The following is a 20209-nucleotide window of genomic DNA, read 5'->3' as shown; positions in this document are numbered from 1 at the left end:
TCTGAATTTGTGAGTGACACGTCAAGAGCAGAGTAAGTCCCTGTACCAGGGTGTATATATGTGTTGGAACCATCATTATAAACACATAAATCATTGTCAGAACAAAAGTCCTCCAACAATTTACCTTTAGTGTTTGTAGCCCATTTAAATCTCCCATTATAATAGAGTGCTTCGGAAGTTGGTCATACAGATCTGTTTACGTGTGAGCCATAATTTGAATACCCGAAAAGGGCATGTTGATGAATTTAAATTATGGCTCACACGTCGTACATTGTTATTATTGTATGTATGTAGTATATGTCCGGTTTCGTCTCTATTCGCCTTCAACCCAAGTCGCATACAAAAACAATGTAGGCTTATTGGGATTAGAAAATGCATCCCAAAACTGGTACTGGTACTAATAGGCTTTAAACAGGGAAAACGACATCATTTAAAGAAGGTCTATATTAAATTATTTAACGATTGTGTTAATCTTATTCAACTAAGATAATTCTGGTAGCGAAACAAAAATATCAGATCCGTTTATCACGCAAAGTGCTTATTACTTGGAATAAACATGAAACTACCACTCACGCAGCAGTATCATTACTTATACTCTCTAATATGTTAATATGATAATTCTGGTAGTGACATAAAATATTTCTGCCAGAAATTTCTGCAGGAAAAAAATTCTGCGGGAAAAAAGATTTCTGCTAGGAATTCCTGCAGAAAAACATTCTGCCAGAAATTTCTGCAGAAATGCATTTTCAGAGCCAATCTGTGAGCTTATTAACACGTGAACACACTGGCAAATGAACTTTTCGTGTTCATCTCCTCCAGATCTTTCCAGTGATATAAAATATATCTTTGTAGCTTGCTCCCTTCTGTGTGTCAAGTTAGGACTCGCTGGCAATTCCTAAGTTGTCCCGCCCGGCCTTAAATGTATATGATTTTGTTTGACAACGGTATGTGAATCCATACTGAAACGACGCATCAAGTACAGTAGAAGAAGTTGTTATCCATAAAGAATGTATATGGAGATGTTGGGTTTTGTAAATATATGTTCTCGGTCCAGTAGAGATGGTGAACTACTGCGTGGTTGGAAAGATCATCCAAGTGCAAAGCATTACTTGAAACAGACAAGAGTTTGCCCCAGTTTTCTTCGGATCCAGTCATCCGAGAAAAATGGATGTAGTTTGTTTGCAACCAAGAGACATAAAAACATTTCATGTGTACAGGTATCACTCCTGTCTAATTACATAATGTGACAGAGACAGGACACGGGTGGATACTGAGGGTAATCACTATAAATTTATAAGCACTTAGCTTTTAAAGTTACCTCTGACTCACAGTAATGCCTCTACCTTGCATGGCAAATTTCTGTTCATGTATTTATATTAAGTATGCAAACACTGGCCCACCACTATTAATCTGTTTTCATACCGGGTCTGTTTGGGATATATATCATGACAGAAGTATTCATAGTAGTTACACATATGTGTAAATCATGGACCTATTGCCTTTTTTATTGAATAAATCTGTCTGTCTGCCTATCTATACAAGGGACACAACTCTTCCGCGCAAATGTGTTGTATGGTTGGCTGGTTTCTTGTATAATACCTCAGCAATAATCCGGCCATATGACGCAATGAGGATAAGGACGTCGTGTGTCAACCACCCGATCCTGTTAGTTGCTTCTTACATGCATGGGTTGCTGAAGACCAATTCAAACCTGGATCTTCACAGGGAAGACCAATTGAAACCTGGATGTTCACGAGGTACTGGTGTTAAATTACATTTGTGACGTCACCCCGTTGTTTGTTCACTCCATTAATTTTCATGAATGGAGTATGTACCACTTCTGTGACACCATTACCTTACATTTGGCTTATGAAATTACCAATACTTTGAATGTAATTTGCGTGGGGTAATATCCTCGCAACTCTCCATTCCTTAAGACTAATGTGGCCTCAATGGCGTGGGCTCCATTATTTGTTTCAGGAATGGAGAGTTGCAGGAATTTTACCCTCTATTTAATCGCAGCGAAACAGATAGCTATTTATAATTTGGAAAAGACTAGGCTATGAGTGAGTGAGTGAGTTAAAATTTACATTTACATTTAAATTCACATCGGCAATATTCCAGCCATATCGTGACGAGAACAATTAATTACAAAACTACACATTAATCAATGGCACATTATAAAAACCTGTCAACGAAGGACAGCAAAACCAACTAGAATATCACAGAAGATGTAAAACTAGTGTTTAGGTGTAAAACATTTCAATTACAGAGGACAATACAATATAAAAATGGCTTATAGATTGCCAGCAATTGAAGGTAGATCACCCTACTAAGGACCATGGGGACTTGCATTACTTTTGCTACCTACATGGATCTTGGTTGGATTTACACCATCCCTTCAGCCATTAGTTTTATGCGGAGAATTCGCCATACATTAAAATGACAAAAATACTACGATTAAAAAACCCGGAAAACTTAAACTTGCATCAAGTATTGCGGGACTTATATACCCTCTCAGGAGGACAATAATTTTACAGTACTTTAACCCCCTTTGAGAGTACGGCCACTAACAAATTGAGTTACTAATTTAAACTTCCAATCATAAAATACCTATCTACTTACAAATCAGTTAACAGATCTAATTCTTTTTAAAATGCAATAATTAAATGAGAACTATTATTGCTAAAAAGATCCTTCATAGTTCTTGATTTGAAATAGTTGTCCCTTGTGATGGAATACTCAACACAGTCAAGTAAGATATGCTTGACTGTGATTCTTTCATCATCTTATTCAAACATAACTGCAACTGCCTTTCAATAGTATGCATGTTTTTACCGCGACAAGAAATGTTAAAATCATCCACAAAGAGTGATCCATCGATTGAATCATTTAAGACTTTTGATAAACTATTGACTTTAATGCTAAACAAGGTAACAGATAAATTACTTCCTCGTGGGACACACTGATCCTGATTGTAATGGTCAGACAGGGTAGAGCCTACTCTTACTTCAAATTGTCTGTCTTCTAAAACTGAGATATAAATTGGGGTAAATGACCCCTCATACCGAAGTCACGGAGATCTTTTAGAATGCCATACTTCCATGTCGTATCATATGCCTTTTCAAGGTCGAAAAAAAATGATACAGCATGCTGTTTATTCAAGATGGAATTTTTAATAAAAGATTCCAAACGCACCAAATGATCGATGGTACTTCGGTTTTTGCGAAAACCACACTGAATGTTAGTGATGAGGTTGTTGGTTTCCAGGTACCAAACTAAACGGTTATTAATCATGCGTTCCAGAGTCTTGCAAACACAGCTAGTAAGTGATATTGGTCGGTATCAGTATGATCCCAGCCAGCTTTAGGGATAGGAATGACAATAGCATTTCTCCATGATGATGGGAAATGGCCAGAAGTCCATATGTTGTCAAAGATAGTCAATAGTGTTTCTGAAGATGATTCAGGTAAATATTTAAATAGCTGATAATGTATATTATCGGGCCCTGAAGCAGTGTCATGAGCTTGCCCAAGGGCAGTATGGAGTTCATGAATGGAAAAAAAAATCATTATAATCCTCCTCATTGTCTGAATTAAAATTAATTTTCTTTTTTTCTTCTTGGTCTTTAAATTTCTTAAATGCCGGCAAATAGTTAGATGAGGAGAAATGTTTAGCAAACGTTTCACCAATTTTATCTGCAATAACAGAAGTTTCAGTTAGAAGAGTATCACCCTCCTTTAGATGGTGGGCACTACATTTGGATCCCCTACCTTTAATTATCTTCACCATAATCCAAACCTTAGAAATTGGTGTTCGTGAGTTGATTTTAGAAACATAATTTTGCCATGACTGTCGTTTATGTTGCTTGAAAGTGCGACGAGCCTTGGAATTTGAAATTTTAAAATGGTTCAAATTATGGACGTCGACGGAAAAATACTTTTCTGACTTCTTTCTCTCATTGCTGGATTTGGAAATACATTTGTCAGCAATAGTATTAAGTTCATCAGAAAATGTTTGAATTGGATCGGTAACGTTAGGTGAGGGAGTGAGTGAGTTAATAATTATCGTCACATCGGCAATATCGCAGCCATATCGTGACGAGAACAATACAAAAAAATCCATGATATATATCAATAATACTTGGAACAATCTAAAAACTGTTGACAAAGAACAGCAAAATCACTAAAATATCACAGGCATTCATTTAACACTAGTTATGATATCTAAAACAGTGTCATTACTGAGGACAATACAATATAAAAACGGGCTATAGATTACCAACAACTGAAGGTAGATCGCCATACTAGGGACCATAGGACTTACAGTACTTTCGCTACCTACATGGACCCTAGCTGGATTTACATCATCCCTTCAGCCGTTACCAATTTCGTCATATCTAACCATATATTAAAACTACACGTATGCTACGAGTAAAACAGTGGAAAGCTTTAATTTACTTAGAATGTTATGGGACTCGGGAGGACAATAATTTCACTGTACTTTAACCCCCCTCGAGGATACTGCCACTAACAATGTCAGTTACTAATTGAAACTTCCATTCGTAAAATATCTATCTATTTACAACTCAGACAACAAATCTAAATATTTTTAAAAAGCAATAATTAAATGAGAACTATTATTTAAAAAAAGATCCTTCAAAGTTCGTGAATTATATATTTATCCCTTGTGATGGAATATTCTACACAGTCAAGCAAGACATGCTTGAGTGTGATTCGTTCATCACAAGGGATACAACAAGGAGGATCTTCACCTATCAATAGATATTGATGTGTATACCTGGTGTGGCCAATACGGCATCGTCGTAAGATGACCTCCTCAAATCTGGACTGACAACCCAAGTAGATGTTACCAATATTGGATGTTATTTCATGTAATTTATTGATACCTACTTGAATGTCCCAGCTCTTCTGGATTATATCCCGGATGTAAGATCTGATAACAGCTTTATAATCAAAACAGGGAATAAGAAGTGGTGTCACAGATTTGTTGAGTGCTGCCTTCGCAGCACGATCGGCCATTTTGTTCCCGGTAATACCAACGTGACTGGGTAACCAACAAAAGACGATGTCGTATTGGCCAGTAGCAAGATCATTATATAACTCAATAATTTATATTAAAAGTGGATGTTTACATGATACGTTTTTAATCGCCTGAAGGCAAGAAAGAGAGTCTGAATAGATTATATATTGTTGATGTCTAAGGTGTTTTTGAATATATTTTAGAGCCGTTGGTATTGCGTTTGCTTCTGCAGTAAAAATAGAGCTATTGTCGGGTAATCGGGACGATAGTAATTCTGGATCCAATGACGGTGGCAGAAGCCACGGCGCCACCATCCTTGGACCCATCTGTACATAAGGATTTGTAACTGGACTATTTACTTTTTAATTGATTATATTCTTGTTTATATTGTAATTCATTTGTTTCTGATTTTTTAAATGCTGTCAGTGTTAGGTCAACATCTTGTCTCACTAACTGCCAAGGAGGAGACGAAATCAGACGGGAGGGAGATATATTTTCCAGCTCAATTCCAGCAGCAGAGAGGAAAGGTTTCATTCTTATACCAAGCGGCGGAACAAGAGAACACTTTTTATTGTATAGAGCCGCATAAAGAGTATTAGAAACACAGTTAAATGCAGGGTTGGACTTATTGGAATATAGTTTAGTGAGATACTGTAAAGATAATTTGATACGTCGTTGGGTAAGAGATGGCTCATCGGCCTCGACTTAGAGACTGTCAACTGGGGAAGTTCTGAAAGTTCCAAGACAAAGTCTTAGACCTTGGTGGTGGACAATATCTAATAGTTTGAGATTGCTGTTACATGCTCCACCATATACAATGGAGCCATAATCAAGTTTCGAGCGGACGAGAGATCTGTATAAGTGTAAGAGTGTAGTTTGGTCTCCTCCCCTCTTAGAATTCGAAACTACTTTCAGTAAGTCAAGTGCCTTCAGGCATTTATTTTTTAAGTACGTAATGTGTAGTAGGAAAGTCAGATGAGAGTAAAAAATAAGTCACAAGAACTTGCCTTCCTTTACAACTTTGATGGGTGTGCCATTTAAACATACTTCTGGGTCTCTATGCGGTTTATATTTTCTACAGAAATGTATACAGTTTGTTTTGGACTTTTTTCAAGACACCATTTATAGATTTTATTTTAGGCATAATTGTAACTGCCTCTCTATGGCATGCATATTTTTGCCACGACAAGAAACATTAAAATCATCCACAAAAAGTGATCCATTAACTGCGTCATTTAAAACTTTAGAAAGACTATTTATTTTAATACTAAATAAAGTAACAGACTAAATACTCCCTTGTGGGACACCCTGATCCTGATCGTAATGGTCAGACAGAGTTGAACCTACTCGGACTTGAAACTGCCTGTCTTTTAAAAATTGTTACATAAAATGAGGTAAACGACCTCTCAAACCAAAATCATGTAAATCCTTCAAAATGCCATACTTCCATATGCTTTCTCCAGATAGAAGAAAATTGATACAACGTGTTCTTTATTTGCAATAACATTTTTAACATAGAATTCTAATCGTACCAAATGATCAATAGTACTTCGGTTTTTCCGGAAATCACATTGAATATCTGTGATAAGATTATTCGTTTCCAAATACCAGACTAATCTATTGTTTACCATTTGTTCCATGGTTTTACAAACGCAACTGGTTAACGATATAGGGCGGTAATTTGATGGATCTGTACGATCCCGGCCAGGCTTTGGTATGTTGATTACAATGGCATTGTGCCACGATTGAGGAAAGTTTCCTGAAATCCAAATATGGTCAAATATTTCCAAAAGTGTTAAAAGACATGTCTCAGGTAAATGTTTCAGTAATTGGTAATGAATGTTGTCATCACCAGCGGCAGTGTCATGAGCTTGCTCGAGAGCAGTATGCAGCTCATGTAATGAAAATACTTCATTATAATCTTCACCGTTATTAGAGTCAAAATTAATTCTTTGTTTTTCTTGTCGACTTTTATATTTCTGAAATTCAGGTATATAATTTGATGATGATGAATTTCTGGAAAGAGTTTCACCGATTTTATTAGCAATATCACCCTTACCAGTTATCAATGTATCACCTTCTTTAAGATGTTTAACAGAGGATTTGGAACCTTTGCCTTTTATTCTTTGGACCATATTCCACACCTTAGACCATTCAAATTCATTTAATAAGTTTGAGTCTGTAACCGAAAGATCTATTGAAGAATAACTTAAAGGTTCCAGGAAGGAGGTAAGCAGGAGAATTATCATTGAATATACATAAATCATTATTCAAGATGAAATCCTCAAGGACTTTTCCTTTTGTGTCTGTAACTGTACCACCCCAAAGTGGATTGTGGCCGTTCAGGTCACCGGTGATAGCACAAGGTTTAGGTAGTTGATCATATAACTCTTGCGGATCTGATTGCTTAACACAGAATGATGGTGGAATGTAAAGAGAACATAAAGTGAAGACAACGTGCAAAGTCATCCAACAGCACTTGCGACAAAAGTGAGATCATTAACGCACATAGGTGTCTGTGTAGTCATCCAGGTTAAGTCAATTTGACAATCAACGGAACGAGTAGAGGGCTTCAGCGCTTCAACATATGTTGACTTACCCTGTAGTGGAGTGTTGCTAGATGGTGTAACTGAAGCAGCTAACTTTCTTGCTTCTGAAAAACTGACATTCTTTTCTGTTTTGATGCGTTGGATGACCATTTCAAATTTCCAAACCATGCACTCCTTAGAGGAAGATAGGTGTGAACCCGAACAATTCACACATTTGACTTTTGAACAGACCAGTGATCGATATAGGCGTAAGAGGGTCTCTTGATCCCCTCCCCACTGAGTTGGAAACAACTTTCAACAAGTCAAGAGCCTTCAGGCATTTAGTTTTAAGGAACTTAATATGACGCAGAAATGTTAAGTGGGAGTCAAAGATTAGGCCCAAGAACGTGGCCTCTTTAGCACACTCTGATGGAGTCTCATCTAGAGATAGTTCTGGGTCCTTATGTGGCTTATGTTTTCTAAAAACTTGGATACAATTTGTTTTGGATCTAGAAAATGTAAAGCCGTTTTCAAGACACCATTTATTTATTTTGTTTAAACACAGCTGCAGTTGCCATTCAATAGTATGCATAATTTTCCCACGGGAAGAAATATTAAAATCACCCACAAACAACGATCCATCAATTGAATCCTTTAAAACGTTTGATAAACTATTTATCTTTATACTAAAAGGTGTGACAGACAAAATACCGCCTTGTGGGACACCTATGAATTCACGCAAACGACCTCGCAAACCGAAATCATGTAAATCTCTAAAGATGCCATATTTCCAGGTTGTGTCATATGCCTCCTCAAGATCAAAAAAGATAGACACAGCATGTTGTTTATTAATCAGCACATTTTTCACAAATGATTCTAAACGCACTAAGTGATCGACATTACTTCTGTTTTTACAGAAACCACATTGTATATCTGTTATAAGGTTATTAGTTTCCAAGTACCAAACAAGTTGATTATTTATCATGCGTTCCATGGTTTTGCAAACACAGAGGGGTAGTCAAACAGGTCGATAATTGGACGGATCGGCATGATCACGTCCAGGTTTAGGTATTGGTACTACTATAGCGTCACGCCATGTAGAAGGAAATTTCCCGGAAGTCCAAATATCATCAAAAATATATAAGAGCGTTTCTGAGGATTCTGGTAAGTGCTTCAAAAGTCTAAAATGTATGCTGTCAGCTCCTGTAGCTGTGTCATGAGCTTGATGAAGAGCAGTATGGAGTTCATGAATAGAAAACGTTTCATTATAATGTTCCCCATTATCTGAATTGAAATTAATAGTTCTTCTTTCTTGTTAATTTTGATACTGCTGGAATTTAGGTGTATAATTACAAGAGGAAGAATGTTTAGCGAGGGTTTCACCCAGTTTATTTGCGATATCTGATTTATCCATAAGGAATTTATCTCCATTTTTAAGATGACGAACACTAGACTGAGTACCTTTACCTTTAATTTTCTGGACCATGTTTAATACCTTGGACGTGGGTGTCCTCGAATTTATCTTGAATACATAATTTTGTCAAGATTGGCGTTTGCTCTGTTTAAAAGTACGCCGCGCTTTAGCATTTAAAATTTTAAATTTATTTAAATTATGCACCAAATAATGTTCTGCTTTTTTCCTTGCCTTCCTAGCTTGTTTGCATTCATCGCTGAACCATGGTTTTCGAATATGTGGAGCTGCAGAGGAATTTGGTATACACTCAACAGCTATGGATTCAGTTCATCAGACAAAACATTTAACAGCATGAGGAATGTCAACAAAACGTTCAGGTTTAAGTTTTTCAGCACACAGTGTTTCATATAAAGCCCAGTTAGCCGTTTTAAAATTTCGTCTTGATGATGGAGGAACATCAGATGGAGTTACAGCTTTTAATATAGTAGGAAAACGGTCACTTCCACAGAGGTCATCGTGGACTGACCATTCGAATTCATTTAATAGTTCGGAATTTGTCAATGACAAGTCAAGAGCAGAATAGGTCCCTTTACCAGGGTGTAAATATGTGCTGGAGCCATCATTATAAATACATAAGTCATTGTCAGGGCAAACGTCCTCCAACAATTTACCTTTAGCGTTTGTACTTACACTACCCCAGAGTGGGCTATGCCCATTTGAATCTCCCATTATAATACAGGACTTCGAGAGTTGGTCATATAGAACTTGAAGATCAGTTTTGGCAAACGTCAAAGACGGCGAAATATAGAGAGAGCATAGCGTAAATGCTACATGTAAAGTAATTCTCATTGCAACAGCCTGCATATTAGTAATAAGTGCAACATGGCTTTGAATAACGTTTTGTCTGATTAGAATGGATGATCCGCCAGTGGCCCTATCACCCGGAGGTGAAAAACAATGATATGCATTAAAATCACGAAGGTCATGTGTATCTGTTTGTTTAAATAAGTCTCTTGGAGACTGACCTTACAGAAGACATATTGCTGAAGGTGTAAAATCTTGGACTGATAGCTGTAATTAATGTAAATTAGTCCTCAATCCTTTGCAGTTCCACTGCACAATACTATTGGAATAAACTATCTTTGGGGTGGATTTATTGGGGATCTACTCAGCACTCTTTTGGAGGGCGACAAGCTATGTGCGCTGGAATGGATGTTTTCAGAAACGTCCATCTCTTCAAGAGACTCACGTGTATTAAACATTTGAATTTTATTATATTACCCTTTAGGGACTCTGCCACTTTGGTGTTTTGAAGCATCAGGCTTAGGCTTAGGTTTACTTGTAACGGTTTGCTGACTATCAGCTGTTGATTGAGACTTTGGGTGTGACTGAGATGATGATTTGTGATCAGAAGAAGACTTTGATGTACTAGGAAGTGATTCCTCAGTCTCTGATGACATAGCAGGGTATTCGTTATTTTAGAGTTGTACACAGGTGAGGTGTTTGCTATTGTAGCATAACTTTCTGTAAGGTCAGATCTCTTCACCATTTTTTGCCTCAGAAACGGAGATAATTTGAGTAAACTTTATTCTGTTTATTGCCATTTGCTCTTTCCAAATTGGACACTGTTTCGAAGATGAATGGTCGCTTGAGCAGTTCGTGTTGTTTCTTTAAATCGCTGTCACACTCTTCTGTTGTGTGTGTCTTCTCTCCACAGTGAGCACACACAACAGACAATGTACAGGTAGATTCACCGTGTCCGTATTTCCTGCATTTAAAACATCTGAGCGGATCAGGAATGCATGTCTCAACTTGGGTGTTACAGTAACCTGCCTTTACTGACTTAGAAGCTTAAGCATTTGGAGACGAGAAGGAAAACAGATACATGTTTGATAGTTTCATTATTTTTCCGGGTTGAAAAACACTTGACATAAAGCACTCCTTGATCTTTCATTTCAGATGCTATGTGAAGTTCTGACATATCAACAGACAGTCGATCACGATCTCTGACAATATCTTTACTTGTGTTCAGGGTTTTGTGAACAGAGACCGTGACCGGAATGCCCACGAAAGATTTCATGTTCATCAGGTTAGTTGATTGCTATTTTTTCTCGCACTCAACTAACAGTGCACCCGAACGCAGGCGTCTAATGTTTTTCACATCCACAGCAATGACTTGAATACCTTTGGATACAGCAAAGGGGTTCAAATATAAAGGTGTCTTGTCAGGAGTCTCAATCACAAGGAAACCGGACCAATATTCAGTCGATGCACACGGCCTGTGGTCAGTATTATCAGGGTCAGTTTCAAGTAAACATTTTGTTTTCTTGGGTGGAATTTCATAAGCTATGGATAGTTTAATTTGGTTCATCATCTGAGCTCCCCAACCACCACGGAGTATCACAAGGACAATGCTAAAGTAAGGGGGCCTCCAGCTTACAGCACCAAGGATACCCGCATGACATACTCCAGCAGAAGAATTAAAAGATTAATAATTCCACCAGATTGGCCCATGAGCCACCGCCTTCTGGGCATACGACTCTAGGCAAAAGCATGAATTTGTAAAATTGAAATTCAGAAAGTCAAAAACTCGGCCAAGACCTAATAATATACATCAAATAATATAACATCAACATTTTTTTAAATATTACATAAAGTAATGCTCAGGGCTTGGCGTGACCAGCCGATTGGTTGAACCGGGCCCATTCAACCACCCGTCTAGGTAAAGTTGGGGTCGAAGTGGTGTGCTGAGCAATAGGAACACTGGTCCTGGTCCCATGCCCTCAACCACCAGGATCCCCTCCTCCACCGACACAGGGCCGCAACCCACGGCAAGCGGGTTGGTGGACCAAATATTCCCTCGGGTCCACAACGGGTGTGTCAGCGAACAATTAGCGTTACCCAGCACCCACCACGAGGAGGTGGCTCGCCACGGGTGCCTGCTATTATAAATACAATGAATTCCTATGAGATCGTATTGATACCAGATGTTCGTGAAAAAGTGAGCCTATCCTGCCGAACTGGTGAAACACGTCATACTTATTCATGAGAAGTGTGGGAATAGGCCGTATTTTGATAGTATGCATTTGTGATTTAAATTAATGTTACTACATATGATGTGTGAAGTTGGGATCATGTTTAAAGTACATACAAGCGTTTCCTGTTTGTCGCCTTGTTCGATCAACTAGGAATCGGTATGTATATTAGTGTTATAGTGTCTACTTCAGGACAGCCATGTCCAAATATTTCTACAGACCAAAAACTATGTAGCCAGGCTATATGATATTAAGTTATTATTATTATTCTGCAATCTTGATCTTTATCACTACCGCAGAGTACATTGTTTTGTCAGCTACCTTGTTCCTCTTTGTGACTTTCATTAATTACTGTATATGACATTTATGGCCTTTATTGGTCATCCCCCTTGGCTGTGTCTGTCATCACATCAGCTGTAGAAGGAAGTGCTATTAGCTTCTCTATCTGTCCATTGTTGAATCTTTGCCTGTCTATTGTTGTTAAAAACTATATATATGTATGCTCACATCTATACTGGACGTGAGAGATGAGAAGTGAGATGTGAGTGTGGAGGCCAGCATTCCGACTGTCTTTGTAGGGACGACCGCGAGCAGGATTATGCCGCTCGCAGGTGAGATCACTGGGGTTGAGCTGGAAGTCCGCTCACCTCATTCATGTATACTTGTTTGTCATGTCTTGTGAAACCAACTAAAGAAGTCTGAACAACTAAACTATGCCTTCGTCTCTTCAACGTATTCATCATTTGTCTTCGTCAAAGTATTGCATGTATGTAATTCTCCAGTCATTCTATCCATGAGCCGATCCGAAGTCGACGCACCAACCATATATGAACCCGTTGACATTAGCATAACTTCACTCATCTGCACCCTTCTTGTCCTAAGTGTCAACAATTAACATTGACTGTTATACACGTATTTGACCCTAGTATTTTCCAAATACTATTTTAAGCGTATGCTGTGCGTATTATCCACAGAAGCGCAAATATTTTTCCCGTCACGGTTTGAATAAACACAACGTACATAAACCTACATTACACCGTGGATTAAATAAAAGTTGACCGGACACACTGACTTAGAGGACAGGTCTAGGGTTTATTACTTGTCATAAAAGTGAACCCTTTCCATGGAGATATAGTCTACTTGTTGTTGAATATATTCTGTAATTGGTGCCTTTTCATTCGTAACTAAGGGATGGACCATTTAGGTGTTTTTTCATTGCGTAATCAACAGTCAAATGTTGTTTAAGACTGCGGGTAAATTCAGATGTAGACAAATAGAGAGACAACCCATTTGGGTTTGTGTTCAGAGACAGGGAAGGCTAGAAATCGTGACGTTTCTCAGTTCAATGAGCGTAGCCTTCCTGGTACTTGCAAACTTGCAATGCAATGTTATGGCTGAACGAACACGGTGCGCCAGACTCAGAGACAAGCAACAAAGAAAACAGGTTTAACATGGACACCATATTTGAGTACATATAAAAATGTAAAGTTATTTACACAAGCTAAAAGATTTATTTCTGTATTATAATAGCCATTATTACTCACCCGTTGACGACAACATATGATGTCAAAGAATAGTTACGACGAAACAATGCTAAGTGTAATTCTTCAGCACATTCCGGTAACGAAACAATGTCATCTGTATAAAATAGTCCTAATACTTTTATGTAAATGCTAAGCTGTTCCTCAATAAAACGATATACAGTACCAATTACATCTACATGTGTTCACATAAAAAGGGTTTCAAGGTCATTAAAGTAGAGAGCAAATAAGACAGGGAATAAATTTTAGCCTTGCCATTGCGACACCCACGGCATCGTGTATTCACGAAATATCATGAACTTGTTAGTAGATAATTGGTTAAGTTGTCCACACTAGGGCGGACTGAGGCAAACAACAACCCAAATGAATTCTTTCTTTAAAACTTCATAATGTAGCTAAGTAATTTGGTCCTTTACAATAATAGGTGACTAAATGTTCAATACATTATTCATTTTAGATCGGTTTGAACAATCTATAGAGAAATCAGTAGAAAAGTTGATAACACAGATGCCTCCAGAGACAAATACTTAATAAGATTGTAGTTTATGAAAAGCACCGAATTCACAAATAAGTAAAACCAATCTGACCCTTAATGCTCATGAATTACTACCACTTATATGACAATAGTTTGAGTAGTTTGAGAATGTGTCAGCTCAGAAAGCCAACCTTTCCAAAGTTTTTTTTTGGCTCAGGACGTCAACAAGCAGTGCGCTTTGAAGTTTGTGTGCTGCTTTAGCACATAACTCATCTCCTGTGACATGAAACTACAAGATTGGCAAACTAAAATAACCACATGGAGAACACACTGAAAGGAGCACTATTCCTGAGCAATTTCAATGGACTGATTTTGCTATTGTTTTTTCTCTGGGATGATTTCAACAGCATTCTTGACTGGTTCGTGACCTCTGCTGCACCCCCGCATGCGCAACTGATAGTAAAGGTATAGATTGAAATCTTTGTCACTTGATAATATTTCCGTCTTCATGTTTATGATAACAACCAAAACATTTTAAAGTTGAACCTTCAGCCAGTGGTAGAACATGTTATGAATAAAACAATAAATGTCCATATTTATATTTTGTCTTATAATTCGTTTCAGTTTATTCCATTTTTATGCATTTTGAAGCTTTATAAAAAGTACACGATCTCATTATACTTGTAGTGAATATATAACATGACACATGCCCTAAGTGCATGTTGTCTGTCTCATTACACTTTACTGTGAAAAAGAACCTAAAACAATATGTTGAAACTGCCACAAATGAATAAAAACAAAACTCATTTATTACAAATAATACCGATTAACTTCTGCAACAATGTCCGGCTATTACATTGTTCGAGGTATGTATCTATCAATATCCACGTAAAGGAACGTCAAAGGTCCATGTCAAGTGTCTTTTAACAGTCTAATATGCGAAAAGAAATCTATCGTTTCAATTTCATTTCAATATCGTTTCACATTGGTGTATAATCTCATTGGTCACCCAAGATCACACACCTGCCAACCAGTTGCATGACATCCACCGTTCTTTTAAAAGTAATTTAGTTAGCCAATAATGAGCAGTCAATCAACGCATTGTCGGTTACCTGTTTGAGGAAAAATGTTGTTTTTACACAGGTACTTTATGACAGGGTGTAGTCAGTGTAGATTAGTAAATCTACACACATAAACACTACCTTCTGACAAGTCCACTCTGGAAGATAACAGTAATTAATCAGTCAGCGTGTTATCGTTTATTCCGTTGACCTATGCTTCTTTTTGTTTCTTAGATGATAATTCCTGCACTTCCTTGTATTTGATTTAACCGTTTGAAAAATATGTTCAAAACTGCAGTTGCCTGCTGTTTAATGCTATTCTTGAAGTGACATCTGTGTGTTCATCTTTTGATATACTGGTGTTAAATATGTCTCTGTCGTGACACCTGCGACTTTTGTTTATTTAGAAAATGTTAAAACCTACATTGAAAATGCAAAGCCAGTCGCAATCCAATGCTCTTTTGCCTGCATTTTTACAGTACAATTTTACAAATTCCGATTTCTCCTTGATGCATAGAGGGGACTTTCCATGCTTATTCCAATGAAGGTATCAAGGTAATGTTACTACAACCAGGTGAAAGGACGTATATATGCATAGTATCACACAGCAAATTAACAACAGGTAAAATTAACAAGAAGCACATCGTCGGATGGGGCCAACAGAAGCGCAAGGTGAACAAATTGTAAACAGGCTGATAGGACAGCTAATTTACAGATTCTATCTATAAATCAACTCCACAATGACAAAGTCGAAACACACTCCATTTTCCAAGTGATGGAATCAATCAACATTCAATGAGCTTGTTTACCCTGAACGATGCCCATCAAACTGCCGCCCTATACAATGCAGAGGGAGTTGTTAGCATAGAAAGTGGTATGTATCGTTATGTTCCACCCATGCTGTTCACGAGAGATAAGTGCTTCGGTTTGCAAATGACCAATCGTTTGAAGCTGATTCAAATTCTACTGTTACCTAACAAATTGATTTGAGATTAAAACATATCACTTGAATTTGTTGTAATCCTACTAAGTACTAAGAAATGATGATCTTTTACATGTTAGGTAAACAATCTACCGGTACCAGTTTGACGTGTTTGGGCATGGGTTATCTAACATACTGATTATATACTGGTCAAAATAAGTTTCGGATATTGGTATATTTACGATTGATATTTTATTAGTGTGTCAGTATATAGATAGATGATTATTCCAAATTTGACAATAACCCTGACTATTTGTGTGCAGCACGTAAATGTTTACCATTACATGAGTCATTGAAGCAGAATTTATGTCATTAAAATGTTCTCTGATCCATTTCATCACACAGCATTTATTTCATTAGGGTTGTGGAAGCTAATATGATAACTTGGAAAATGCTACTGTTCCAGGTTTATTCTTTTTAAAGAGTGAACTTATTTTCATTCTTTTAGTCGTCCAACAGATATTGTCATTACGGTTACAAATGGCCTGACTTTCAATGCCTATCAAGTTGGATATTATACGTGAGTGTATGCGCATGCACACAGAATATCCGTAATTAATGAATTCTATTTGGACGAAAAGAGCTTATTTGATGAGAATCACTATCTAAATCATCTTGAAAAACATTGCCATATTGGAATAGTGTTAAGTTCAGTCTGTTTTCCATGTCATAATATGTGAGGTTTCTCATTGGTTTAAACGTATTGTTACCCATTAAAGTGAATTTGGATTGGAGAACAAGTATTACTGCTTATGTTAACACCGCCCCACGCAACATAATGTAGAACATGAAGTGGGAGATTTGACGTCATAGATATTGACTATTGCATAAATATAATACTTTCAATATGTGTAAATTTATACAGATAACATCAAGTACAGTTATTCTCTAGGTAGTCATAGGCTAGAGAGTTACAGTTGTGTGTCTGTAATGATCCTCATAAAAACTGACAGCTTAGCACAGACCAATATGCCATCAACCAAGGTTGTAACTGTAGACCTTTTGTGCAGTGCAACCGGCTAGTGTTATAGTAGACGTTTCATAAGTATCATAAGTCATATAATTGCCGATTTCGTTGGTTTCAATATGAAAACTAATAGCATAAGCCTGCTTACCTAAGTTTCACTTCAACATGGACAGTTTCTGTTCACATCCGTAGCGTCACCGTTGACTGTGCTAATATCAAGCCTCTCTTTGCCATGTTGGTTAAAAACTGGCTTTGTACAACTAATGTATTTACAATCTGCTTTGCGACTGGAACGCCTCAGCGATCCGCAGTGATGCATCACTCCCGTGAAAAGCACTTAAAAGTTGGTGAACGTATTTACTATGGTATTAAATGATGGTGCACAATTTGTTTCTGGATAAAAATCACAGCAGGTGGGCTCACGTTATGTAAAGTTAGCACTTGCATTAAGAAGAGTGCGATAAGATGAGACGATGAGATGAATTGTTGCAGAGAGACTATATAATATACAAAGGAAGAAGAAACTCTCCGAAACGCCCTTGAACGTATGAAGCGGGTCATTACGTAACCAGTGTAGTCAATATAGCGGACGCGTAGTATCTAACATTGAGCCCGGTTTATTATGACAACTGAAAACCTACATGTGGAAGAGAAGCAAACTCAGCTCAGTTCAGCACTTCAGTTTAAGTCTAATTATTTCATTATTACTGTCAGTATTAGTACAGTAGATCTGTAGTAAATTTCGGTGTATATGTTATAGCCCACTGGCTTCCATTCTCGATTCACCGCGAAGATAGACTACTTTGTTTCAATGTAAATTTCTTTCACGCAATCGTTTAATCTTTAGAAGGAAAACATACCTTTAGTTGAAAGAAATGTTAGGGTGTATATGAAGTGTGTTGATCTTATGATTTGACAAAACTGGAAAGGTGTTTACAACGCTTAGTTTTTTAGATCGACGTGGAGAATCATTTATTCTTTCATTCATTCACATATATACTTCTTTCTTTCATTTTTTCTTTCTTTCATTCACACATCATACTTGCTGTTAATTCGTACTATAATTTATTCATCGTAAAATTCCGTGAGTGAGTGAGTTTATTTTTACGTCTTACCCAGCAATATTCCATCCATATGATCCAGTGATCAACAACATGAGCGTCGGTCTGCTCATTTGGGACCCGATGACATGTGTCAAACATGTCAGCGAGCCTGACCCTCCGATCCTGTTAGTCGCGTCTTACGACAAGCATAATCGCCTTTGATGGCAAGCATGGCCTATTCTACTCCGGGACCTTCACGGGTCTGTAAAATTCCGAACGATACAATAAACTGGCTGAAGTTCTGTTAAATAGAACGAACCAGGTGACTGTGGGCGCTGGAGCTCCCGTTAATTGGTACAAAAGCGAGCGAGTGACCTATCCCTGATGTAGATTATCCCTGGTTGTTGCAGGTAGATCTGAGTGCAAAACATACTGACCGTGACGTGAAGTAAAACCGCATGTTTAACATAGGTGTCATAGAGCGATCGTGTCCATCAAAACACCTTCTCGACACGAGTCAATTGTTAAACGTTCGAAGAGTTTAATAAATTCAGCACGTCCATGTTGGGGACAGGGGTTTTAGCCTATAATGTAATCATTCATATGGAAAAGACGAGTACACGCTATTTTGAAAACGCAGCCGCGCTACTGGTCTTTCCAGTGCATCGTCAGACGTAATGATATCTCAATGAAAATAGGATTCGCATGAGGAAATTTAAAGTTGTAGACAATAACTGGTTTCCCTCATTTATAAAACGAAAGGCTCGGCAGGGTGTTCCCACGTATGTACGGGGTCATTTGTGAGGTCTAATAGTGTATTATCAGTAGTTACAAATGGTGAAGTGGGGCGGAAACTGGTGAATGCAGCACTAAGCAAACTCAAAATGCGTGATTACGTAATGTGCTACAAGACACTAATGATTTAGCACTGATAATCTTTTCAAGTGCCAATATACACTAGGTGTCATTACTAAAATGATATATTCTCAGAAATAATAGAACTAAGAGTGTCACTATAACGCTCAATGCGACATATCGTGACATACGCGACATATCGTGGCATACAGACAAAAAGTTCAAACAGCGCCAGAACACAACACCGACCTCACAAAACCATGCGGTTTATTGGGCAACCATAACAAGGACCAGGCAAAAACTAGGGAAAGAATGAGTGATTGAGTTAATGTTTAACGTCACATCGGCAATATTCCAGCAATACCGTGATGAGCACATTCAAAACTGAAAACGACTATATGTATATTATAAAACCTGTCGACGAAGGACAGTAAAACAACTAGAATATCACAATTAGCATTAAAACTAGCGTGGAAAGTTAAAACCGATATCATTATATGGACATTACAATATAAAAACAGGCTATACATCGCCAACAACAGAAGGTAGATCACCACACTAGGACCCTGGGGACTTACAGTACCTTTGCTACCTGCATGGACCCTATTTGGATTTACACCATCCCCTCAACGATTGTAAGAAATTTTAGCCAAAACTAAAATAGCAACAATACTACGCTTAAAAATCCTGGTAAGTTTACATTGACTTTGAACGTTTTGGGACTTACGTAACCGCTCAGGAGGAAAATATTTTTACAATACTTCAACCCCCTTTGAGGGTATAGCCACTAACAATTCAAGTTACTAATCTAAACTACCAATCATAAAAATACATCTATCTACATACCATGTCAATCAAAATTCATTCATGAAATCATTTTTTTTTAAAATAAAACAAAAATTAATGAGTACTAACAGGGGTTAAAAGATCCTTAAGAGTTTTGACATTGAAATATTTATCCCTTTCTTTCTTTATTCATGTGAATCTTGGCCATCGGCCCATGATACAGATAAGTTTGCAGCCTTCAAGCTGCGGTGACGCCGATCATTAGCGTCAAATATAAACATGGCAAGATTTCGTAAGACCATGGGAGTACCATTATACATTAGTCGGTTGAATTTACACACGGTTGGATGAGTGAAAACATCAGCGGGAATAAAACGGTTATGTAGGTCATCGTAAGCAGTGCATGTAAGCAAGAAATGATACTCATTTTCCACTTTGTTACAGGAACACGTTTCACACAATCTTATGCTTTTTGATGT

General features: G+C 37.6%; 1 protein-coding gene across 1 annotated transcript in view; it reads right to left on the bottom strand.

Moving 5' to 3' along the window:
- LOC137281239 (uncharacterized) overlaps window positions 1–17273 on the bottom strand; it is a 77241-nt gene extending 59968 nt beyond the window's left edge. The window contains exon 1 of the mRNA XM_067812382.1: window positions 17195–17273. The gene's annotated coding sequence lies outside the window, so the exon portion shown is untranslated. The remainder of the gene's footprint in view (window positions 1–17194) is intronic.
- Window positions 17274–20209: the final 2936 nt, after the last annotated feature.

Source organism: Haliotis asinina, chromosome 4, assembly GCF_037392515.1.
Source record: "Haliotis asinina isolate JCU_RB_2024 chromosome 4, JCU_Hal_asi_v2, whole genome shotgun sequence".
Lineage (NCBI taxonomy): Eukaryota > Metazoa > Mollusca > Gastropoda > Lepetellida > Haliotidae > Haliotis > Haliotis asinina.
Note: the sequence above shows the minus strand (reverse complement) of the source record. Positions and strands in the feature narration are given on the sequence as shown.